A 24146-nucleotide genomic window follows, 5' to 3' on the forward strand; every position below is an offset into this window, starting at 1 on the left:
GTGCGGATAAGAATTAAGCAAGCAATTTATCTAAGTAAGTAAGTGTGTTAGTTAGATAATAACTAGAGGCATTACAAACACAAAGGACATATAGTGGTTCGGTGCACCCCAGCACCTACATCCACTCCCCAAGACCTCTTGGGAATTTCACTATAATCCTACCGATTACAGCCGGTTGTTTTACAAGCTCACAACCCAACTTGTTGTTTTACGAGGTCATAACGAACTCGGTCGGTTTTCCCAGGCTCACTGACTAGAACCAACCCCGATTGTTTTCCCGGGCTCACAATCAAACCCTTACACGTTGGTTTTACCCTCGGCTCACCAACAAACCTAAACCCCGTTGGTTTTCCCTTTGGCTCACCAACAAACCTTAATCCCGTTGGTTTTCCCTTTGGCTCACCAACAAACCTTACACCGTTGGTTTTCTCTTTGGCTCACCAACAAACCTTTAACCCCTTGATTCAATCTCTTGATTGAATCAAGTTACAAGATATTAAAACAAAGAATAAAAACAAATCAAAGCTTCTTAAACAAGCAGATATGACAATATAAACAAATAGAGTAAAGAGAAGCCCTCAAACGAGTTTTGAAGATGGAGGAGCTCGGCTTCTTCTTTACTTGACCCTCTTCTGATTTGGCACGAGGTAGAGGATCACTGAGGCAGCACACGGATGGAGAGGAAGCTTTGGGATTCTCTTGGATGCTCTTCTTCTCTCTATTTCACTTTGAATGGCCCTTTTGTGCTTATGGGAGATTTCCCTTGTAATCTCTTTGGAATCTCTTTCCTAAATGATCTCTCCCACTTCCATGATTTCTCCCCTAGCTCTCTTCTTGTTTTTATAGCTTTAGATGGCGTGGAAACAAGAATATAGCCGTTAGAGACAAAAATAGAGCCGTTGGACACAGTCTGCACTTCCTGACAATATTACCGTTGGGATCGGAGTCGACTCGCGCGATCAGGAGTCGACTCGCCTGTTGCAGGAGTCGGCTCGTGCTTTACTGGAGACGACTCGGCCACTGTTCCAAATTTGAATTAAAGTGCATGCCTTGACTGGGAGTCGACTCGGCTTAACCTGGAGTCGACTCGCCAACTTCTGGAACTGACCTGGCAATTCGGAGTCGGCTCATCCACTGAAGTCCGTGGATCCAATTTTGAATTTTGTCCTCTCGAGTCGACTCGACTGTCCTGGGAGTCGACTCGAATCTCAGAGCCCGAACTTCCGATCCTCTGTCTTTTGGCTCGTCCAGTCTTGGAGTCGACTCGAACTTTCTTGGAGTCGACTCGGCTCTCAGTTTGCGAAACACAGCCTTCTGCCATCTTGGTGTAGCGCTGCCCTGGAGTCGACTCGAGCTGTCTGGGAGTCGACTCGAATCTCAAAGGCTACTTGGTTTTCTGTCTGTTGATGGTCGCGGAGTCTCGGAGTCGACTCGTGCAATGCGGGAGTCGACTCGAATCTCAGAGTCCCAAAAATGCCTCTCTGAGTTTTTCTTTGTGTTCCACTGAGAGTCGACTCTCGCTTTCTTTGGAGTCGACCCGGCAACCTTTGGAGTCGACTCGCATTCCTCAGGAGTCGACTCGAATCTCAGGGTCGAAAATTCCTCTCTGACTTTTCTGCCTGTTACACTCTGGAGTCGACTCGAAATCCTCAGGAGTCGACTCGAAGACTATTCTCTTGAATTTTCTTTTGAATTCGTTCCTCTAATTTGAATCCTTTGAACTCGAGACTTGGGCCAATAAATTGTAGCTTTCTTCCAACTTTTCTTGAGTGCTTTTGGAGGCCTTCTTGTGCTCTTCCAACTTGCTATGTTCCTTGCAAAATAAATATCTTTCTCCTTGCAACATAAACATTAGTATCTATACTTCAAGGTGTTGTGATCATCAAAATCAATCTATGAATCAATCTTTGGGTCATCAATCTCCCCCTTTTTGATGATGACAAAACTTGGAGTATATGCAATATAAAAGATATTGTTTTCTAGAAGTAATACATAGCAAAGTTGCATGAAGTAGACAACATGTATATTTGAAACAAAACATACTTCATGATAATGCTTTAGATTTAATCAGCTTAACACAATCAATATATTTCAGTTCAAGCTGATTATCACAAAGCATTATAAGCATATACTTAGATATTTCTCCCCCTTTTTGACAGCATCAAAAAGATAGTGAAACATTAAGCACAAAGATCAGAACACTCAAATATTTCTTTCCCTTACTGTACTCTGGTTTGAATGTTACATTATTGCCTGGATATGAATCATATAACTCAAGGCAATAATATTGGAATCAGATTAGTGAGCACAGATCAGAGCCAATTAAGATAATTTCAGAGCAGAACACATTGAATGTGATTTCAAGAAGTTTTCTAATTTGATACCACAGATAGTTTTCTAATCAAGTGTGGGTGGAATCTCTCTTAGGTTAATTCAAGAAGTACCACAAATGATATTCAATGAGAACACAAGTGGAAATCTAACCTCTCTTCACTAAGTATGAAAGCTTGTTGATTTAAGACCTTTTGCCCAATCTATTAAGTATTTTATCAACATGAGAGCAATTTAATTGATTTTCAGAGTAAAAGATCAAAACTTATATACTTGAAAAAACATATCATCATGTTGGATCATAACTTCAAAGTTCTTTTTATGATAATAAGAGCATTGGGGCACAAATACCAAAATATGAATTCATGCAATTTATGATATATCTTAGAGCTCTTTTAAGGACTTTCTTTTATTCCTTTAGAAAATAAGCACGATTTGATACATATATAAAAATATGAATTGGCACAATATTGAAGTTCTAAAGAGCAAGCCAATTAGGACTCATTAGTGAATTCCAAAATAGATTTTACGAGATACTCAAGAAAATTTAACACGTTATTCTCCCCTTTTTTCATTAAATTAGAGGCTCTTAAGATCAACTATTTGAATTGCAATTTGGTTCATGATTTGTGCAGAAGATATATTAACTAAATAACATGCCTCAAGGTGTATCATAAAGATTTTCAGATTTAAATTTCAGATGATACATATTGGAGAGTATTAGGATCACTTTTCATTTAGTATTCTTTCCCTCTCCTATAGATTTATGTAATTAAGTTCTATAAGACCTCTCCTTCTGAAATTTTCTTTCTCCCCCTCAATTGATCATTCCATTTAAGAATTTAGAATCCTAAGATAATGTTCAATAAGATTGTCAATCTCAAAAATATAGTTTGAGATAAGACAACCTTTATAGAACTCATCTCAAGGAAATTAAAGCATGTCTTGCAATATAAGGAGGTTCATCAAAATCAATCCATAAAATTCAAAGTATCCATAAATAAAGTGTCTTTGGGATAGGATACTGAATATCTAAAGCTCCCCCTCAAAAGATGCATTCTTCTTTAATCATTTTAATTGTTGAATTTCAGATTTTAGTGATGAACGTGAATAACACTGAAATTCTGTAATATCAAGAATGTAGAGTGATCTAGAATTATTCAGAATTTATAGTAATCACTCTTTCTAATCCTTTAAGAACAAGTTATGCTTTCTCCTAATCTTAGAGAAAATGTATAAAAGTATTAATCATAAAATGATTCAATTTAAGCTCAGTTTCTTTCAAAAGCATTTACATTTTCTTTCTTTTAGAGTCATTTGAGTGAGGTGAAATGTTTCTAGCTTTAAGATCATTCACTCTATTGATGGAAGTCTTCAATAATGTAGAAGAGAAAAATATATAGATGATCATTGAGGTATATATATTTATAGAACTCAATTTCTTAATCATAGTTTTTCAGCAATGTATACATGAAGCACAATAAATATATATTTTTTTTTATATCAAAATAGAATCATATATTTAGAAATTTTTGTTTGCAATCAAGATCATCGAAAGACACATCATTTGAACCAATATTAGTATACTTTGAAGATAAGAAATGATATGTTTCGGATGCGTATCGGAGCAATCATCAAAGGCATCAAAATTAATTCTGTTTTTCTTAAAGTAAGACTTTATTTTTAAAAATCACATTTAGTTTAAGCTTTTATACAAAATCAGATTCGGAATTACATAGGATTTTCATTCATACTTTGAGATATGTATCTTCCACATTATAGCTCATCTTAAATGATTACGATTGAAAATACATATTTCAAACATATAAGAACATATTCAGAATCTTTGTATTAAATGTTGAGTTTTGGTACGAATTTGAACATTATATACCAAATTTAGGCAAGTTGAAGGATAAAACAAAATCAATTTATTTTCCCTAAATAGAGATGTTCTTCTCTTCTCCTTTCTACAATTTTATTTAGCTTTCAGATTTTAACAATGATTGTGAATGATAAATCTGAAATTTCTTTTCAATAAAACTAGACACAAGATGTTATGTAGCAATTCAAACATTCAATCAAATTGTCCAAGTATGAAACATTACAAAATATTGAGAATCCATAAATCAAGACATCATACCATATGCAAAATATACCATGTGTTAAGTCATGCATTAAAATACTAAGTACAAGAATGTCAAGGATCAAAATCAATTCTTTTCAAATAAACTCCCCCTATTTAAATATAATCTTGCAATGATTTCATCCTTAAAGTGTGTTTTCAAGTGATTAAAAATTTGACTTAATTCTACTTTCATTTACTTTGTTTTTCATTTATAACTTTCTTATGCTCTATACTCTATTTGCTCCCTATCCGGTGGAGTTGGGAAGGGGCACGAGGTACTACCACTAGCCTCCCTCTTGTGCCGTCCCTAATATGCCCTACACCGAATAGTTGGGTCAAATAGTGCCGGGTACTACCACTAGCCTCCCCATTGGCACCATCCCTATGATGAGCAATATAGAAAGGTTAAAATGTTTGCTTCAAAACCTCCCTGTTTAAGTGTAATTAATTATGGATTTTATTCCTTCCAAAAGAATGCTCACACAAGTCTCACAAATGTGTCGAATATATTAAGTTTGTTTTGCTTTTCCTTAAGGTTGAAGTGTTTGCCTCTACTTGGATTTTACTTCTCTTGAATAATATCCATTTTCTTTTCTTTATCTCTCTCTCTTTTTGTTATTCTCAAGTAATTTTCATGAGAGAGCAGAATAGAGAATTAATCTTACGTATCATATATATGTATATCATGCAAATAACATTTTCATTATGCTCAAGGTTTCATAACTTCTCACAAGTTATTTTACATCAACATTTTAAGCATATACTTGTGTATTTCATGGTTATGACATAGGCAAAGATATATTTTAGTTTGGGCAAACCATGAAATAATTTCTAAAAGTATAAGTCAGTCAATACACATATAGACATGATATCAAAAATTAATAATTAAAGAATTTAATCATGCCATAATAAGATTTAAGTTACTGACTTTGCTCAACTAATTTGTGAGAAAGATATCTAAATTACCTATTCATTATATGTTCTTCAAGCCAAACTAGATTTCTTATGTGTGAACTTTTGGCTGAAGATAATCCTCTCTCTTGTTTGCATGTGAATGTTTAGTGTATCTTACATGAAGATATCCTTCAAGTTGAAATCTCTCATTTTTCTTTCTTGAAGGAAGGTCATTAGTTTCTTTAAGATACAAAGCATTCATCCAACATATATATTTTTTTAACTAGATGACTCAATATAAGATATGACAATAGTTGCATGTTGAGTCACTTTACTCAAGAGATTGCCTAAATATAAGCAAGCACATATCATTTGAACTAAAGAGATAGATTCATTAACCAAGATAGTTTAAGTCAATTTAGTTTAGATTCTATTTGCTTAAGATAATTATCAATAAGATATGTTAACTATGTTTTAATCAATTTATCTTAAACATTTGTTTCTATCAAAATTCAGATTATGATTTATTTGTTATCAATAAAATATGATTAATTAAAGTTAGATTGAAGTCTTGCACAAGGTCACATAATGAGCATACAATCTGGTCTACTAGCTGTAAAATAATTATTCTATCATGCTCCAATACAGCTTTAACACAATAGATCTACTTTGCTCATCCTTTTCAAATTCTACAAGATGGGGTCATAGATATACCTTCTTCATGCCAATCTTCTATAAGAGTTTTCTTGTGGACTAACGTTGGTCAATGAAGATCCCCTTTCCTGTTTGTCTTAATTTGGAGTTTGAGAGAAGATGTTAATTCATTCATCATATTTCAAACTCACTTTGCAATATAACTCTTCATTAGTAGAACCAAAAATGATGTCATCAATGCATACTTTGAGCAAATAAGATATCACAAATTCATCTTTTTGATGCATAGATTTATCACTATTACTTTCTATCAAAAAGGTTGCTTAAGCTTTTATATATCATGCTTTTGATGCTTGTTCTAAATCACATATTGCTTTATCATATATGTAATGTGTATTTTTAAATATGGTGGTTATTTTTCATAGATCTCCTTTTTAATGAAGTAACCACATAGGAGTGACTTCTACACATTCATTTGACAGAATATAAAGCTCATGAAGCAAGCACATGATAATGATGATCTTTACTTCTAATCATGCAAGAATCTTTATCAAGATCTATTTCCTCTTTTCTTGATTTAGTCTTTTAGTAGTCATCAATTTTTCTTCATTAAGTGCATATGTAAAGATTAACCATATAATTTGATTTTAGTATTTTGATAATAAATCATTAGTCTCATAAAGAATAAAATGAATTGATACTTCTACAACTAGAATTTTTCATGAATGTTCTATATGCATTGCTTGATGAATGATATCCAAGGATAGAAGTATCTTTATTAGATTTGGCATTATTTTCATAATAACATGTACGACTGAAAAATATGAAAGATATGCAATGGTTCATTTTCCATTTTTCAGAAGATCAAAATTTTCATCAAAAATAGAAATCATATGTATGACAAGCAGTGATGATAGTCTTTTAAAAATTTATTTAAGTAGATGACTATCATACATAATTGTCTTTTTCATTTCTTCAAGAATTCTATTAATCCTATTTTGCTTATGGTGTCCTTGGTGCTGAAATCATTGGATTTAATATTATTTTCTGTATAACCTTTATCAGGATTTTGGTTTTCAACACTGTGCCATGATACTCTTTATCTTCACAGTTTGGAAACCTTTATCATTTGAACCACTTTTACAAGATTTAGTAAATACAGAAAAATACTTCAGTTTTATTTTTCAAGAATAAATCCAATGTAAGCTTTTGAAAAACTTGGAGATGGAAACAACATCTTTAGATTTAGAAATGATTTTTGTTTGTTTCCTTAGTTAGCATGCATAGCAAAACTTTGACCTTTAAGTAGATAATCTAAGTAAGCCTATGGCAAGGTCTTTTGAGATTAAGTACATACTAGCATGAGTTGATTTTATATGCCAAGGATGGTTTCTTGGTATTCATAGTGCATATATTCAAAAGCATACCAAGTACACATTATCATATCTATGATCAATAAACAATAATGCCATGGATAATAACTCTCAATCAAGCATATAGAGAATTCATAGAGTTATTCTTAATAAATTGATTAATCATTTAGCAACTTATCCAATAGTGAGTAAAGTATACTAAAAAATGAAGAGATTTGATTATATTTCCAAAAGTATTTTCTATATCACAAAATTGATCACTACTAGCAAATCATATCAAATACTAAAGCACAAATAATGATGAGATGCAAGAATTACTGATTTCATTATATTTTTTTGTTAATAACTTTTTAAGTTTCTTTATGTTCCATAGGTACCTTGGTACACCTATGTGTACATCCTCATTTTCTCATTTTGGGTACCCAAGCTTGCTTGAGTCCTTGAGAGTTAGGACATATGGTTCCTTTTGGAACCCATATCTGTTTAATAATAATAACTTTACCATTTGATTTAATTATACTAGAACGATAGGTAAAGTTGTTATTCCCATCCTTTTCATTTTTGAAATAAGTTATCTTATTTAATGGTTCGCTTGGTAAATTGATAACCTTTTTCTCTAGAGATTTTTGGCTAAGTGAAGGAGTCAAGCTAAATTTTGATTTATCAAAATCAGCATGTTGGCTTTCAAACATCATTTTTAATCTTTCTGAACTTACAGTGAATTTGTTAATAAAACATTTTAATTGGTTAATTTCTTTACTTAAGTTTTGATTTTCTTTAATTAAGCTATGATTTTTCTGAATCAATTCTTCTGAAAATGACCTTAAGCTTTCATTTTCAGAATTTAGTTTCTTAAGATTTTTATTCTTTACAGATAATTTTCTATAATCACTATACAACTCATGAAAAGCATTTAATAATTCATCATAAGAGAATTCTTCTTGAAAATCATTTGAGGTAAGAGTAGATTCAGATTTTACCTTGTCTTCTTGTGCCATAAAGCACAAGTCAGTTACCTCTTGTAGTTTCTTGGAGCTAATATCATCATTGTTGCTCCTAACCTTTATTTTTTGGCTTGACACTTTCTTGGTCAAGGCTTTCTTCCTTTTTATCTCTTTCTTCCTTTCTTCTTGCTTCCTCTTTTTCTTTGTCTTTAGGAAGCTGATTTGCCTCGGAGTCGACTCGGACCTTATTGGAGTCGACTCGACTAACTTGGGAGTCGACTCTGAGCTACTTGGAGTCGACTCGACTGAGGGAGATTCATCACCCTTTTCTGCAGTCTCATTGTTAGTATATAATTGAAGCATATGAGAGCTAATCTGAGATTTATCATAAATATTTTCTAAAGTATCCCAGATCTCCTTAGCAGATAAGCATGCAGAAATTTCATTAAACTTTGTTTCTTGAATAGCACAATATAATATGTTCATAGCATTAGCATTTAATTGTGCTAAGTCCTTCTCATTAATATGAGAGAGTGTGTGAAGGTCATTTATTATGATTTTCCATAGATAGTAGTTTTGTGATTGAATAAAGATGCGCATGCATATTTTCCAATGTGTATAGTTTATGCCATTAAATAGTGGTGGTGTATCAATTGATTGTCCTTCTCCTAGAAAACTATCTATTTGAGTTGTCATGATCTTTGGCTCTAGTCGGTTAAGACTACAAATAATATTTGAGCACCTGCTCTGATACCACTTGTTGCCCAGTAGATACAACCCAAGAGGGAGGGTGAATTGGGTCTTTTAAAACTTTTATGCTACTTCTAAAACTTTATGATTAACTATGCTAAGTTGTATAGATGCACAGTGAAAGTTAAACTTAGCAAGGGTTTGATGTATAGACTTCGACTTGATTAAATATGCTTGCAACTAAAGGATGTGCGGATAAGAATTAAGCAAGCAATTTATCTAAGTAAGTAAGTGTGTTAGTTAGATAATAACTAGAGGCATTACAAACACAAAGGACATATAGTGGTTCGGTGCACCCCAGCACCTACATCCACTCCCCAAGACCTCTTGGGAATTTCACTATAATCCTACCGATTACAGCCGGTTGTTTTACAAGCTCACAACCCAACTTGTTGTTTTACGAGGTCACAACGAACTCGGTCGGTTTTCCCAGGCTCACCGACTAGAACCAACCCCGATTGTTTTCCCGGGCTCACAATCAAACCCTTACACGTTGGTTTTACCCTCGGCTCACCAACAAACCTAAACCCCGTTGGTTTTCCCTTTGGCTCACCAACAAACCTTAATCCCGTTGGTTTTCCCTTTGGCTCACCAACAAACCTTACACCGTTGGTTTTCCCTTTGGCTCACCAACAAACCTTTAACCCCTTGATTCAATCCCTTGATTGAATCAAGTTACAAGATATTAAAACAAAGAATAAAAACAAATCAAAGCTTCTTAAACAAGCAGATATGACAATATAAACAAATAGAGTAAAGAGAAGCCCTCAAACGAGTTTTGAAGATGGAGGAGCTCGGCTTCTTCTTTACTTGACCCTCTTCTGATTTGGCACGAGGTAGAGGATCACTGAGGTAGCACACGGATGGAGAGGAAGCTTTGGGATTCTCTTGGATGCTCTTCTTCTCTCTATTTCACTTTGAATGGCCCTTTTGTGCTTATGGGAGATTTTCCTTGTAATCTCTTTGGAATCTCTTTCCTAAATGATCTCTCCCACTTCCATGATTTCTCCCCTAGCTCTCTTCTTGTTTTTATAGCTTTAGATGGCGTGGAAACAAGAATATAGCCGTTAGAGATAAAAATAGAGCCGTTGGACACAGTCTGCACTTCCTGACAATATTACCGTTGGGATCGGATCGACTCGCGCGATCAGGAGTCGACTCGCCTGTTGCAGGAGTCGGCTCGTGCTTTACTGGAGATGACTCGGCCACTGTTCCAAATTTGAATTAAAGTGCATGCCTTGACTGGGAGTCGACTCGGCTTAACCTGGAGTCGACTCGCCAACTTCTGGAACTGACCTGGCAATTTCGGAGTCGGCTCATCCACTGAAGTCCGTGGATCCAATTTTGAATTTTGTCCTCTCGAGTCGACTCGACTGTCCTGGGAGTCGACTCGAATCTCAGAGCCCGAACTCCCGATCCTCTGTCTTTTGGCTCGTCCAGTCTTGGAGTCGACTCGAACTTTCTTGGAGTCGACTCGGCTCTCAGTTTGCGAAACACAGCCTTCTGCCATCTTGGTGTAGCGCTGCCCTGGAGTCGACTCGAGCTGTCTGGGAGTCGACTCGAATCTCAAAGGCTACTTGGTTTTCTGTCTGTTGATGGTCGCGGAGTCTCGGAGTCGACTCGTGCAATGCGGGAGTCGACTCGAATCTCAGAGTCCCAAAAATGCCTCTCTGAGTTTTTCTTTGTGTTCCACTGAGAGTCGACTCTCGCTTTCTTTGGAGTCGACCCGGCAACCTTTGGAGTCGACTCACATTCCTCAGGAGTCGACTCGAATCTCAGGGTCGAAAATCCCTCTCTGACTTTTCTGCCTGTTACACTCTGGAGTCGACTCGAAATCCTCAGGAGTCGACTCGAAGACTATTCTCTTGAATTTTCTTTTGAATTCGTTCCTCTAATTTGAATCCTTTGAACTCGAGACTTGGGCCAATAAATTGTAGCTTTCTTCCAACTTTTCTTGAGTGCTTTTGGAGGCCTTCTTGTGCTCTTCCAACTTGCTATGTTCCTTGCAAAATAAATATCTTTCTCCTTGCAACATAAACATTAGTATCTATACTTCAAGGTGTTGTGATCATCTAAATTTTAATGAATCAATCTTTGGGTCATCAGTTTTAAATGCCAAGAGTTTGGTCATGTTGCCTCCCAATGTGCAAATCAGACCCTTGTTATTGATACACAAGAATAGGCGGATGACATAGATAATTTGGAGGAACAAATTTATGAGCCAAATTTAGAGGATATTCATGATGTCGAAGACGAACCTGAAGACAAATCACACACTTTAGGCTGTATTCGAACTACACCACAGATAATTGCCCACGAATCCGACCAACCCACTATGAATGTAGTAAGGTGTGCCATTACCCAGCCTAAGGAGATTGATGATTGGAGACGAACCTCAATTTCCCACACTTACATTAAGTGCGGAGAAAAAGATTGTAAAGTTATCATTGATAGCGGGAGCTGCATTAATGCGATATCTTCCAGCATTATCTCCCGCTTGGGTCTGACTCCAGTTTCCCAACCTCAACCATATAAGGTCTCCTGGATCGACACGTCATCCATTCACATTAAGGAAAGATGTCTTGTACCTATTCAAATCCTTTCTTACAAAGACACTGTCTGGTGTGACGTCCTCCCAATGGATGTAGGTCATCTGATATTAGGAAGACCTTGGTTGTTCGACCTCGATGTCACTATTTACGGTCGAACTAACTCTTGCTCTTTTGTATTCCAGGGCCAAAAAATTAAGCTTAATCCTTTACGGCCCAAAACACTAGATAAGCGTACCTCTAAAGCAAAGGAACTCCATATCCTTAGCCCCACGCAATTTGAGAGGAACGTATTTCATGACTGTTGCCCAAGGTGACAACCCAAGAGGGGGGGTGAATTGGGTTATTCTAAATTTTTGGTGTTTTAAAAGTTTTCTTAGTTAAGTGCGGTGGATGCTTTCTTAAATTATTTGAATGAATTAAACTAGAGCAAAGATGAAAGATAATGCAAGAATAAGCATAAGAACGAGCACAACACAAACACAACGATATATAGTGGTTCGGTGCACCCCAAGGCACCTACGTCCACTCCCCAAGCGTTCCCTTGGGAATTTTACTATAACCCCTCGGATTACAGTAGGATTGTTTTCCGGGCTCACAATCCAAAACCTTTACAATTGGTTTTTTGGGATCACCAACAAACCTAACTATTGGTTTTACGGGCTCACCAACAACCTACGTTGGTTTTACGGGCTTACCAACAACCTACGTTGGTTTTACGGGCTTACCAACAACCTACAATGTTGGTTTTACGGGCTTACCAACAAACCTTACAACAAGAATAAATAACAAGGAACTAAAGCTCCTAAATGAGCAAATAAAACAATTATGAGCTACAAAGAAGAGTTTAGAATATAGTTATCCCTTTAATAAGGCTCTTCTCTTCTTTGTCAAGATTGCTTCACTCTTCAAGGGTTGGTGGAGCTCTTAATGTCTCTTGGAATCTGCTCAACCACTTTCTTTTGGCTCTTTGAATGAAGCAATTGAATGAAGCTTGCCTTGCTAGGGTTTTCTCTTGAATGCACTTGATGTATTTTTCAAAGCTTACTTCCTCTGATGAATACTCCCTCTTAAATACTTCTCCAATCTCTAAATAGTCCTTCCTGACCGTTGGATTGAAGAAACTAGCCGTTTATAGCCGTTGGGAGTCCAAAAAGCACTTCTGCACAACTAGCCGTTATGCTTCTGTCCGTGCTTGGGTCGACCCAAACTTTTCTTGGGTCGACCCAAACCACTGTTCATCAGACTTGGGTCAGCTCAAGCTTTTCTTGGGTCGGCCCTCTCAGAAAATACAGAATTTTGTATTTCAGCCTTCCTTCACTTGGGTCGACTCAACTCTTTTTGGGTCGACTCAAGGTTGGGTCGACCCAAGGTTGGGTCTACTCAGGTTCAGTTAGGGTCGACCCTCTCAGGGATTCTAGAGACTTGTTTTCTTGAGGCTTGAGGATGGGGTCGACTCAACTTTCACTTGGGTCGACCCAAGTACTGTTCATCCATGCCATAAGTGCTAGAATGTGCCAGAATGTTTCTTGATGTGCCGGAATCGACTCCACCTCTTCTAGGGTCGACTCCTACTTTGTGCCAAGTGTTCCAAAGGCGTGCCAAACGTATCGGGATCGACTCCAAACTAATTGGGGTCGACTCTAACCATGTTTTTCTGTACTTTGAAGGTTAGTTATGCTCATTGAAACAACAATATAATATTCCAAGCAAATTATGATGCATGGCACAATAAAGTTTCATACCCTTAACAGTGGAAATTACCGAATTGCCCTTTAGGTATTTTTAACGTGAAACTTTGCCAAAATGGATTCTTGAGCTTTCTACCATTCTCTATTACAAATTTTATCTCGTTATCATTTCTTGAGAGTGGTTTTGACCATATATTCTTAATGTATCGTGAATGTATCGAGGGTGTGTCATTTATCAATGATGTATCGAATATTTCTTCATTTCTCACTTATGTACTGGATTAATTGAGTTAATAGCATTAGTACTTCCATATGGCCTCAATGGCTTTGTAAGCATCAAAATAACACTAGGATCCTCAATCTCCCCCTTTTTGATGATTACAAAACATTGAGTATAAGCAAATTGATATTCATGTGAGAAGTAAGGTTTAATGTATAGGAAATGCTTTTGGTGTAAGAGTTTCAAATAGTCCAATTTAGAGAATGTATCAATGAACCAAAAGCTCCCCCTATCTTATCCAAGTAGAATGCCTAATGAACTTTAGCTTTGCTCCCCCTTACTCTTGTATTTCATTCAAACAAAATTTTCAAAAGTTTGTGTTAAAGCAAGTTTCAAGTCATGTATCGAGGCAAGAAAAATCTCTATTATTATGTGCCAGAATTTAGATTTTCTCTTCTCTCTTTCTTTTTTTTTTGTCACATGTCTCCCTCTTAAGTATATAATACATGTCTCCCCCCTTAAGTATGCAACATATACCTTTTATATTTTCTCCCCTATTATATTTTCTCTCCTATACAGTTTTTCTTATAGAATTTGCTTCTAGTTTCTCTCTTATATTTTCTCCTCCTTTTTGTCATCATCAAAAAGAATGAATAATAATGAAATGGATAGCATTGTAATGACAATCACAAAGATCATAGCTCAAGAGAAGCATTGTATTTCATCTATGCCAAAAGCACAAACTACTACAAAGAGCAAATACATGTCAAAACAAATACATAATCTAAGAGACACTTTAAGAACACACTTCATGATAATGCTTTTAGAGTTAATCAGCTTTAACATAATCAACATATTTCAATCTAAGCTGATTGATATTCAATTCAAATCACAAAGCATTATGAGCATATACTCAGATATTTCTTTTTCTTTTTGACAATATCAAAAAGTTTGCAAAATAATGAAATCTTAAGCACAAAACAATATTTCATTCATTGCATGCCAAATTATTGCAAGAATATGAATTATGTGACTCAAGACAATACTGTCAGGGCAAGATAATGAGTATAGATCAGAGCCAATTAAGATAGTTTTAAAATTATGATTGGATCACATCAAAATCAAGGATGAAAAGTTTGGCTTTAAAAAAAAATGAGACATTTAGGATGTGAGCCAGAAGTGATCTCTAAATGTAGATTCCAAAGATAGTTTTCAAATCAAGTGTAGATGGAATCTTTTTCAAGTTATTTCAAGGAGTATCAAGAATAATATTCAAAGAAAGCACGAATGAAAATCCAACACCTTTTTTTTTTAATATATTAAGTATATAGCAACATGAGAGCAATCTAATTAATTTTTAGAGTATAGTATAAGAGCAGATAAAGATCAAAACTTATATACTCGAAAAACATAAGATTATGTTGAATCCTTAATTCTTAATGACTTCAAAGTTCTTTCATGATATAAAAGTATTGGAGCATAGATACCAAAATATGAATTTATGCAATGTAGGATACATAAAATTTAGGGCTTTGAAAGTTCTTTTAAAGCTCTCTTAAAGACTTTCTTTTACTCTTTTAAAGATCATAGCATCAAAATCAATTAAAATGAATTGGCTCAGGATTGAAACACTAAAGTGCAAGCCAATAAGAGCTCATTAGTGGATTCCAAAGTAAATTTTCAATACTAAGACAAATGGAATCCTTTTCACTTAGTTTTCAAAACAAGTGATTTACCAATTAAGTACACATGAAAATCCAACTTTCAAAAGATATTCAATGAAGCACAAAGTCTAATACCAAAATATGCTTAAATTGATCTCATTTTGAAACCAATTTGACATTAAAAGCATGCTAAAAGTCCTTTGCCAAATTTACATAGAGTAATCTTTAATGATTTAACTTTAAGAAATTCATGTCTCTTTCTTGTATGCAAGGCTCTTGATATCAATTCATGCTTTGTAAGTAAAACAGTTAAATTCAGAAAATAACAAGAATAATCATGAATCAAATATAAAACATTCAAGGTGTATATTTATAAATTTCAATTTCTTAGTCATAGTTTCTCAGCAATGTATACATGAAGCACAATAAATATTTTTAATATCAAAATAAAATCATATGTTTAGAAACATTAGTTCGCAATCAAGATTATTGAAAAATACATCATTTAGACCAATTTTAATAAACTTATAAGATAGAAAATGATATGTTTCATATGCGTATCGGAGCAAACAATCAAGGCATCAAAATTAATTCTATTTTTGTTAGACTGTAGTTTTCATCCAGGAATCCTATTGAGTTATTCCCCAAAATGATGCAATCATTGAAGCATATAATGAAAGTTACAAAAATGCAATGATAGAAGCATTTTTTAAATTAAGTTTAAGCTTTTATACAAAATTAGATTCTGAATTTCATAAAAATTTTCAAGGAAGCTTTCAGAATTATAATTTGAGATATGCATCTTCTACATTGTAGCTCATCTTAAGTTATTAAGATTGAAAACACATATTTCAAAAGTATTAGAACACATTCAGAATCTTTGTAATTAACATTTAATTTGGGCACAAATTGGAGCAATTTAACAAGTATCAGGATATTATGTACCAATGTTAGGCAAGATAAGAGATAAATCAAAATCAATTCATTTTGCCTAATTTGCAAATTCAAATTATTCTTTTCTTTTATTTTTCAAAATATATTCATTAAAACAGAATGATGTTGTTGTTGGTAATAACATGTTTCAATCAAATTTTATAGGCATGAAGCATTACAAGTTATATTTAGAAAAGATCTTTGTTATTTGAATATTGAAAATACATAATTCAAAATATCATGTCACATGCAAAACATAATATGCATTAAGTCATAACATCATGTATTAAAACATTAAGAGCAAGCATGTCAAGGATCAAAATTAATTCTTTTCAAATAAACTCTCCCTATTTATATATAATTCTACACTGATTTTATCCTTAAGGTGTGTTTTCAAGTGATCGAAACTTCATTTGGCTTTTCACAAGCTTTTTATATACTTTCATTTATCTTGTCATTCATTTTCTCATTTTTGAATTTCTTCCTTTAACCACTCAGTGAACATTCTAATCTTCATTTCTTTTGGTTTTACTTTTCTATGCTCTATACTCTATTTGCTCCCTATCCGGTGGAGTTGGAAGGGGCACGAGGTACTGATAGTCAACTTTAAAGACCACGCAATAGCACGTATCTAGTAGGATAGTGATTACGGTTACCGATCCACAGGGATTGGGGTATAGTTGTTTTTCTTAAAAATAAAAATATTTAAAAGGATGAATTTGTGAAACTAAGCAATTTAATAAAAGAAAATGCAATTAAAAGGATATCAGTTGGAGGAACCTAGGGCATGGAATTCACCACTAACATCGGAACAAGGATTAATTATATTTTATTTCGTTCTTGGATTAACATGCAAATTGGCTACAAGCCTAATAAGCATTTAAATAAAAATTCACAAAAGTAATTTGGGCATAATCCATCTTCAGTTGGCATGAAATGTCTACCCTAATCTAAGGTGGTAGCACACTGCATCTTCCTTAAGCATGGACTATCTTATATTTACTTAGTGATCATGAAGAACAGTTTTACAAACATCATACTTAAAATCACAGAAATTAAATATGATTCAAAAGAAGATATCCATTATAAACAATAAGTTCATACAACCCCAAGAATATAAAATCAAATATAAAACCCGTGTCCCTTTGTTAGGGCTACATCCGGCCCTAGAGAAGAGATCAGTCCTGCATGGATTTGGAGACGGCAGCAGCAGCACAGCAGCGGGCTCCCATAATGATTGGCTTTCCCTCCTTCCTCCCGTCAGCTTCCTCTCGACACTCGTCCGAAGTGATTCCCAAAATACACCAAACTCGTCTCCCTCTTATGCACTTTATGGGAAGTCACATGAGAATAGATGATTCAGCTCCTGATGGGGAAGAAGGAAGAATCGGAGCAGTCCCCTCCCCTGGTGGGGAAGAGGAGGAATGGAAGAGAATGCCTCTAGCCTTCATCATCGACTCCCTTTTATAGCATTCTCCATCTTCTGTTAGCATCCGGAGGATAAACTTCCCGAGTGAAAGGATGAGGATGGAGGAACGGCTTCTGTTTCACGGCAGCGGGCGACGCGTAGAAGATTTGATTCGAGCGAAGAGGCAGATGGTTGGGGAGCTTGATCCGCGGACTGTTGCAGTTCTGATCCGTTGAAGGAATTTTGCTGGGATGAATCAAGGGGAGTTTGGATTCGGCGGAGATTGGTTCCAAAACAGGGGAAGATTATGACAGACATGGACGATGGAATCAATCCTAACGGCTGGAATGCTGCGGACGTGGAGCAGAGAATATGATGCGTGGAACCATCCGTTGATAGGCTGGGAGATGATCCGAAAGAAGGGGTCTTGAATCACGGATAGTTATTTCCTTTGTTTCGGAACAGGGGAAAAGGATGCAAGGGATTTGTTCCGAAGAGGAGATAAGGATGGAATGATGGATTTGAATGGGATTGGCTGCAGATGTTTGGGATTAATCCGGGAGTTTGGATGAAGCTCACGGCTGAAAACGGATTCTGTTTTGAGGATGCTGGGATGATTCGGATGAAGATAAAATGAGCTGGGAACAGGGGATAGCGGGGATGCATGATTGAATGGATCCTGAGTTTGGTTGGCGATGAAGACGGGATGCTACACGTAACAGGGGAGCTGGAAGCTACGAAATAAGGATGTAATCCGAGATGCAGGGGATTTTGTTTAGACTTGGTCCGTGGAGGCTAAAGGAAATGAAGACACGGAAGGGAAGAAGTTTGGATACGCTCGAGATGTTCATTCGGCTCCGATGAAGATGGGGATGCTGTTCCGGAAGATGTTGGGATGTGAAGAAGATAAGGATGCTCGGAGGAAATCCATGGAAGAGTGATACGGTTGGGATGCAGAAGCTTCGGAAGACATGGGAAATCCTGGTTCTGTTCCGAAGCAAGGGGAGATCATGGAAACTAGGGAGAATCTCGGATGGGATTCTGGGAAGGCGTTGGATTTGGTTTAAATGGGTTGCTGGGATTCTGGGACTTATCACGGAAGAAGAAGAAGATTTGTGGCTCCGTTCCTTGGTTCCATTTTGGGTCTGAATGAAGGCTGGGAGTGTGAACAGAGGAGTTTGTTCGTCGACGTGGGATTCAACACGGAGCAAGGAGAAAATGCATGAATTCGGGACAGCCATGGGGTAAGGATGGAATCGCGGGAAACTCGGAAGGAAGATTGGAATGGATGTGGAGTTCGGGAGGATGAGGTGGATGTTGGGAGATTAGTTGAGATGAAGACACGGGAGACTTGATGGATACGGCTGAGAACACATGGGTTGTATCATGGGTGTTTGATACAGGAAATGTGATCCTATTTAGTTGGTTGGAACGTGTGGGAAGGGAATTAAGTGACTGATATGTGACACAGGGAAATTTTGTTGAGCCAAATGCAGGAAAGGACCAAGGGAGTTGGGATGAATCTGAAAGGGTCTTGATTTGCGGGGCTGCATGCGATTTGGGTTCAGAATGAATTTGACTTGACCTGCATACGTTAGATTCAACCAATAAAAAAAATCAAACTTGAATTATTTTTAATACTTTATTAAAATGTAATGATGAAAGGGAACATTTATTTTTTTCATGTTTAAATATAAAATATGTGATTAAAATGATGATAAGTGCTATGGAAAAGATATTAATTTATGCATTATTTAGCACTTATCACACCCCCCAACCTACATTTTGCTAGTCCTCGAGCAAAATAAAATAAAAAACTAACTCACTTTCGCAGGAATCGCGATTGCATTTACCGTATGCAATAAGGCTTTAAACCCCTAGGTGGCCCTAGAGGACGAGTTTTGTCTCGTGAGGGTTTCCGGCTCAGATACCCACAAACTGCTGTCGAAAGTATTTATTTTATTGTTTTATAAAATCTAATTTCAAATGCATAAGTGCCAATAATTTCAAAAGCACACAAAGTTTTAATTACTAAGTCAGCCCAAATCCTAGGTCAGTATGCAACTTAAGTTGAAGTTATTAAGTTTTCCGTTAGAGAGTTGTAAGGCTAATTTATACTTGGGTGCTCGGTGATATCTGGACTATACACAAGCTAAGGCTTTAGATTCTCCAAAATACTGCTAAAGCTAGTAGTTTCCAAGAATTGGTCAGATAAGACCTAATCACTGATTCAAAATCATCCTATCTTGCAGGATTTCGAGAGTTGTGGATGTTTACTTTAATACCTCATGGGCTTTATCTGTAATATTCCAGTTTACTCGAATTTTTACAACGACGGCTTTCACACTATCGTCTTTTTCAAGGTCAATATTATTTTCTCTTTTTCTCTTCTTTTTTTTATTTATTTATTTATTTATTTTTTATTTTTTTATTATTTTTTTTATTTTATATTTATTACGCACTTTTACTCTTGTAATGATTTCTCCATGTAACGAGCATTCAGTCAACACTCCCACACCAGATGGCATAAGGTGTTAGGCATCAAGACTCCCCTACGGACCTATGCTCGGATTCATCATTGCAAGCCCGCTGACCTTTGACAATAGGTAGCCCTTTTAGATGTACCTGACTAAATTCACTTCTTCTTTTTTTTTTTTTTAATAGTGGATTAGATAGGTATGATTCATCAGGACTCAAGGTTGCTACCAGACTTAACAACATAATGTTGAACCTAACCCTTAGAAGTGCAGGCCATGTGTGTTGTGAAATTCCAAAGTAAAAATTATCTTACAACTCGCTAAAAGAACTTTTAAGAAGAACTCAAATTGACTTACTGCTGACTAGTCATTGGGCTTTTTAGATTTTATATACTTTGTGTGTTTATCATGTCAGCACTAAGGCCTAGAAATTAATTTCTTTTTTTTTTGAAATTCACTTTTTTTTTTTGAAATTCACTTAAAAATGTGAAAATGCGAAAAATTCCTTCAAAAATTCGAACCCTATACCCCCCAACCTAGATCAGACATTGTCCTCAATGTTTTTTTAAGTATTATTATTTTTTTTAATTTTTTTTGAATAATATTATATTATTATTTTTCTTATTTTTTTTTATTATTATTTTTATTTTGGATAAAAATATGATGCATATGGAGGATAGAAACATTGTACCTTAATTGCATTAGTAATATGAGGACTTCTAAAAAAATACGACAAAAAAATGTGCAAAAATAATCTATGAAAATTGGGTTGCCTCCCAACAAGCGCTAAGTTTAACGTCTTCAGCCAGACGCAGTGCATCCTTATCAAATCATACCGGGTTCATGCGGGGTTCTCTAAGGAAGAAAATTTGTGGAAGACTGATTGTCGGGCACGGAGTTATACTCTTCTGATCAGTCAAGTCAAGCATGCACTAAAAGAAAAACACGTCAAATCCTTGTATTTGCCCTAAAATCACTAGACAGCTCCTAACTGATTTGAAGAGAGCACCTAAGCCTCCAATCCGGTCTAATGGACTTAGTTGACCAGGTAAGCTCCCAGGTAAGTGGGGGGGTCACGATGCGTTGCAAAGGTCCCACTTAAAAACCACTTGCCTCGAACAGATGAACTGTCTCCCTTGGGACAAAGCTTGCCTAGACATCAACTGAGCCACAGAGCAAAATTGGTGCAACTTTCGGTGATCTTCGTCCTATTGAGCTCGAATGTCCCTAGACGCCAACGTCTAATTAATTTTAATTAAGGTGATAGCTATGTGAGAATTGATTCACCTAATTTGGGCAAGAATCTGGTGATGAAATCCAGTTCTTATCTTGCTGGGGTGATTGCCCTTACTATGTGCAGATTAATTGGTGTATGTGTATCAAGCATGCATTCACACTTTTGCTGAATTTAAAATCAAACAATCACCACACAAGGAAATTTAAATAAGAAAGGTTCAGATGTTACCAAGAGGAATTTTTCCAGCAATTTTTAAAGCAAACCTTTACAGCATTTCTTTGCCAATAGTTCCCTTTTTGAATGTCCCAAACTTCCTCTTTGGTTCCTGATCAAATGATACCAAGAAAAATCAAAAATTAGTAAGAGAGGAGAAGGAGATAAGAAAAGTAAAAATAGAAACTATTTTTATTTTATTTTTTTATTTTTGATTTTTTTTTTTGAAAATTTTTTAAATAAAAAGAAAAACAACTATGCTACCAATCTCCGGCAACGGCGCCAAAAATTGATAGTCAACTTTAAAGACCACGCAATAGCACGTATCTAGTAGGATAGTGATTACGGGTATCGATCCACAGGGATTGGGGTATAGTTGTTTTTCTTAAAAATAAAAATATTTAAAAGGATGAATTTGTGAAACTAAGCAATTTAATAAAAGAAAATGCAATTAAAAGGATATCAGTTGGAGGAACCTAGGGCATGGAATTCACCACTAACATCGGAACAAGGATTAATTATATTTTATTTCGTTCTTGGATTAACATGCAAATTGGCTACAAGCCTAATAAGCATTTAAATAAAAATTCACAAAAGTAATTTGGGCATAATCCATCTTCAGTTGGCATGAAATATCTACCCTAATCTAAGGTGGTAGCACACTGCATCTTCCTTAAGCATGGACTATCTTATATTTACTTAGTGATCATGAAGAACAGTTTTACAAACATCATACTTAAAATCACAGAAATTAAATATGATTCAAAAGAAGATATCCATTATAAACAATAAGTTCATACAACCCCAAGAATATAAAATCAAATACAAAACCCGTGTCCCTTTGTTAGGGCTACATCCGGCCCTAGAGAAGAGATCAGCCCTGCATGGAGTTGGAGACGGCAGCAGCAGCACAGCAGCGGGCTCCCATAATGATTGGCTTTCCCTCCTTCCTCCCGTCAGCTTCCTCTCGACACTCGTCCGAAGTGATTCCCAAAATACACCAAACTCCTCTCCCTCTTATGCACTTTATGGGAAGTCACCTGAGAATAGATGATTCAGCTCCTGATGGGGAAGAAGGAAGAATCGGAGCAGTCCCCTCCCCTGGTGGGGAAGAGGAGGAATGGAAGAGAATGCCTCTAGCCTTCATCATCGACTCCCTTTTATAGCCTTCTCCATCTTCTGTTAGCATCCGGAGGATAAACTTCCCGAGTGAAAGGATGAGGATGGAGGAACGGCTTCTGTTTCACGGCAGCGGGCGACGCGTAGAAGATTTGATTCGAGCGAAGAGGCAGATGGTTGGGGAGCTTGATCCGCGGACTGTTGCAGTTCTGATCCGTTGAAGGGATTTTGCTGGGATGAATCAAGGGGAGTTTGGATTCGGCGGAGATTGGTTCCAAAACAGGGGAAGATTGTGACAGACATGGACGATGGAATCAATCCTAACGGCTGGAATGCTGCGGACGTGGAGCAGAGAATATGATGCGTGGAACCATCCGTTGATAGGCTGGGAGATGATCCGAAAGAAGGGGTCTTGAATCACGGATAGTTATTTCCTTTGTTTCGGAACAGGGGAAAAGGATGCAAGGGATTTGTTCCGAAGAGGAGATAAGGATGGAATGATGGATTTGAACGGGATTGGCTGCAGATGTTTGGGATTAATCCGGGAGTTTGGATGAAGCTCACGGCTGAAAACGGATTCTGTTTTGAGGATGCTGGGATGATTCGGATGAAGATAAAATGAGCTGGGAACAGGGGATAGCGGGGATGCATGATTGAATGGATCCTGAGTTTGGTTGGCGATGAAGACGGGATGCTACACGTAACAGGGGAGCTGGAAGCTATGAAATAAGGATGTAATCCGAGATGCAGGGGATTTTGTTTAGACTTGGTCCGTGGAGGCTAAAGGAAATGAAGACACGGAAGGGAAGAAGTTTGGATACGCTCGAGATGTTCATTCGGCTCCGATGAAGATGGGGATGCTGTTCCGGAAGATGTTGGGATGTGAAGAAGATAAGGATGCTCGGAGGAAATCCATGGAAGAGTGATACGGTTGGGATGCAGAAGCTTCGGAAGACATGGGAAATCCTGGTTCTGTTCCGAAGCAAGGGGAGATCATGGAAACTAGGGAGAATCTCGGATGGGATTCTGGGAAGACGTTGGATTTGGTTTAAATGGGTTGCTAGGATTCTGGGACTTATCACGGAAGAAGAAGAAGATTTGTGGCTCTGTTCCTTGGTTCCATTTTGGGTCTGAATGAAGGCTGGGAGTGTGAACAGAGGAGTTTGTTCGTCGACATGGGATTCAACACGGAGCAAGGAGAAAATGCATGAATTCGGGACAGCCATGGGGTAAGGATGGATCGCGGGAAACTCGGAAGGAAGATTGGAATGGATGTGGAGTTCGGGAGGATGAGGTGGATGTTGGGAGATTAGTTGAGATGAAGACATGGGAGACTTGATGGATACGGCTGAGAACACATGGGTTGTATAATGGGTGTTTGATACAGGGAATGTGATCCTATTTAGTTGGTTGGAACGTGTGGGAAGGGAATTAAGTGACTGATATGTGACACAGGGAAATTTTGTTGAGCCAAATGCAGGAAAGGACCAAGGGAGTTGGGATGAATCTGAAAAGGTCTTGATTTGCGGGGCTGCATGCGATTTGGGTTCAGAATGAATTTGAC

The sequence above is a fragment of the Phoenix dactylifera genome, unplaced genomic scaffold, assembly GCF_009389715.1.
Source record: "Phoenix dactylifera cultivar Barhee BC4 unplaced genomic scaffold, palm_55x_up_171113_PBpolish2nd_filt_p 000874F, whole genome shotgun sequence".
NCBI classification, from domain to species: domain Eukaryota; kingdom Viridiplantae; phylum Streptophyta; class Magnoliopsida; order Arecales; family Arecaceae; genus Phoenix; species Phoenix dactylifera.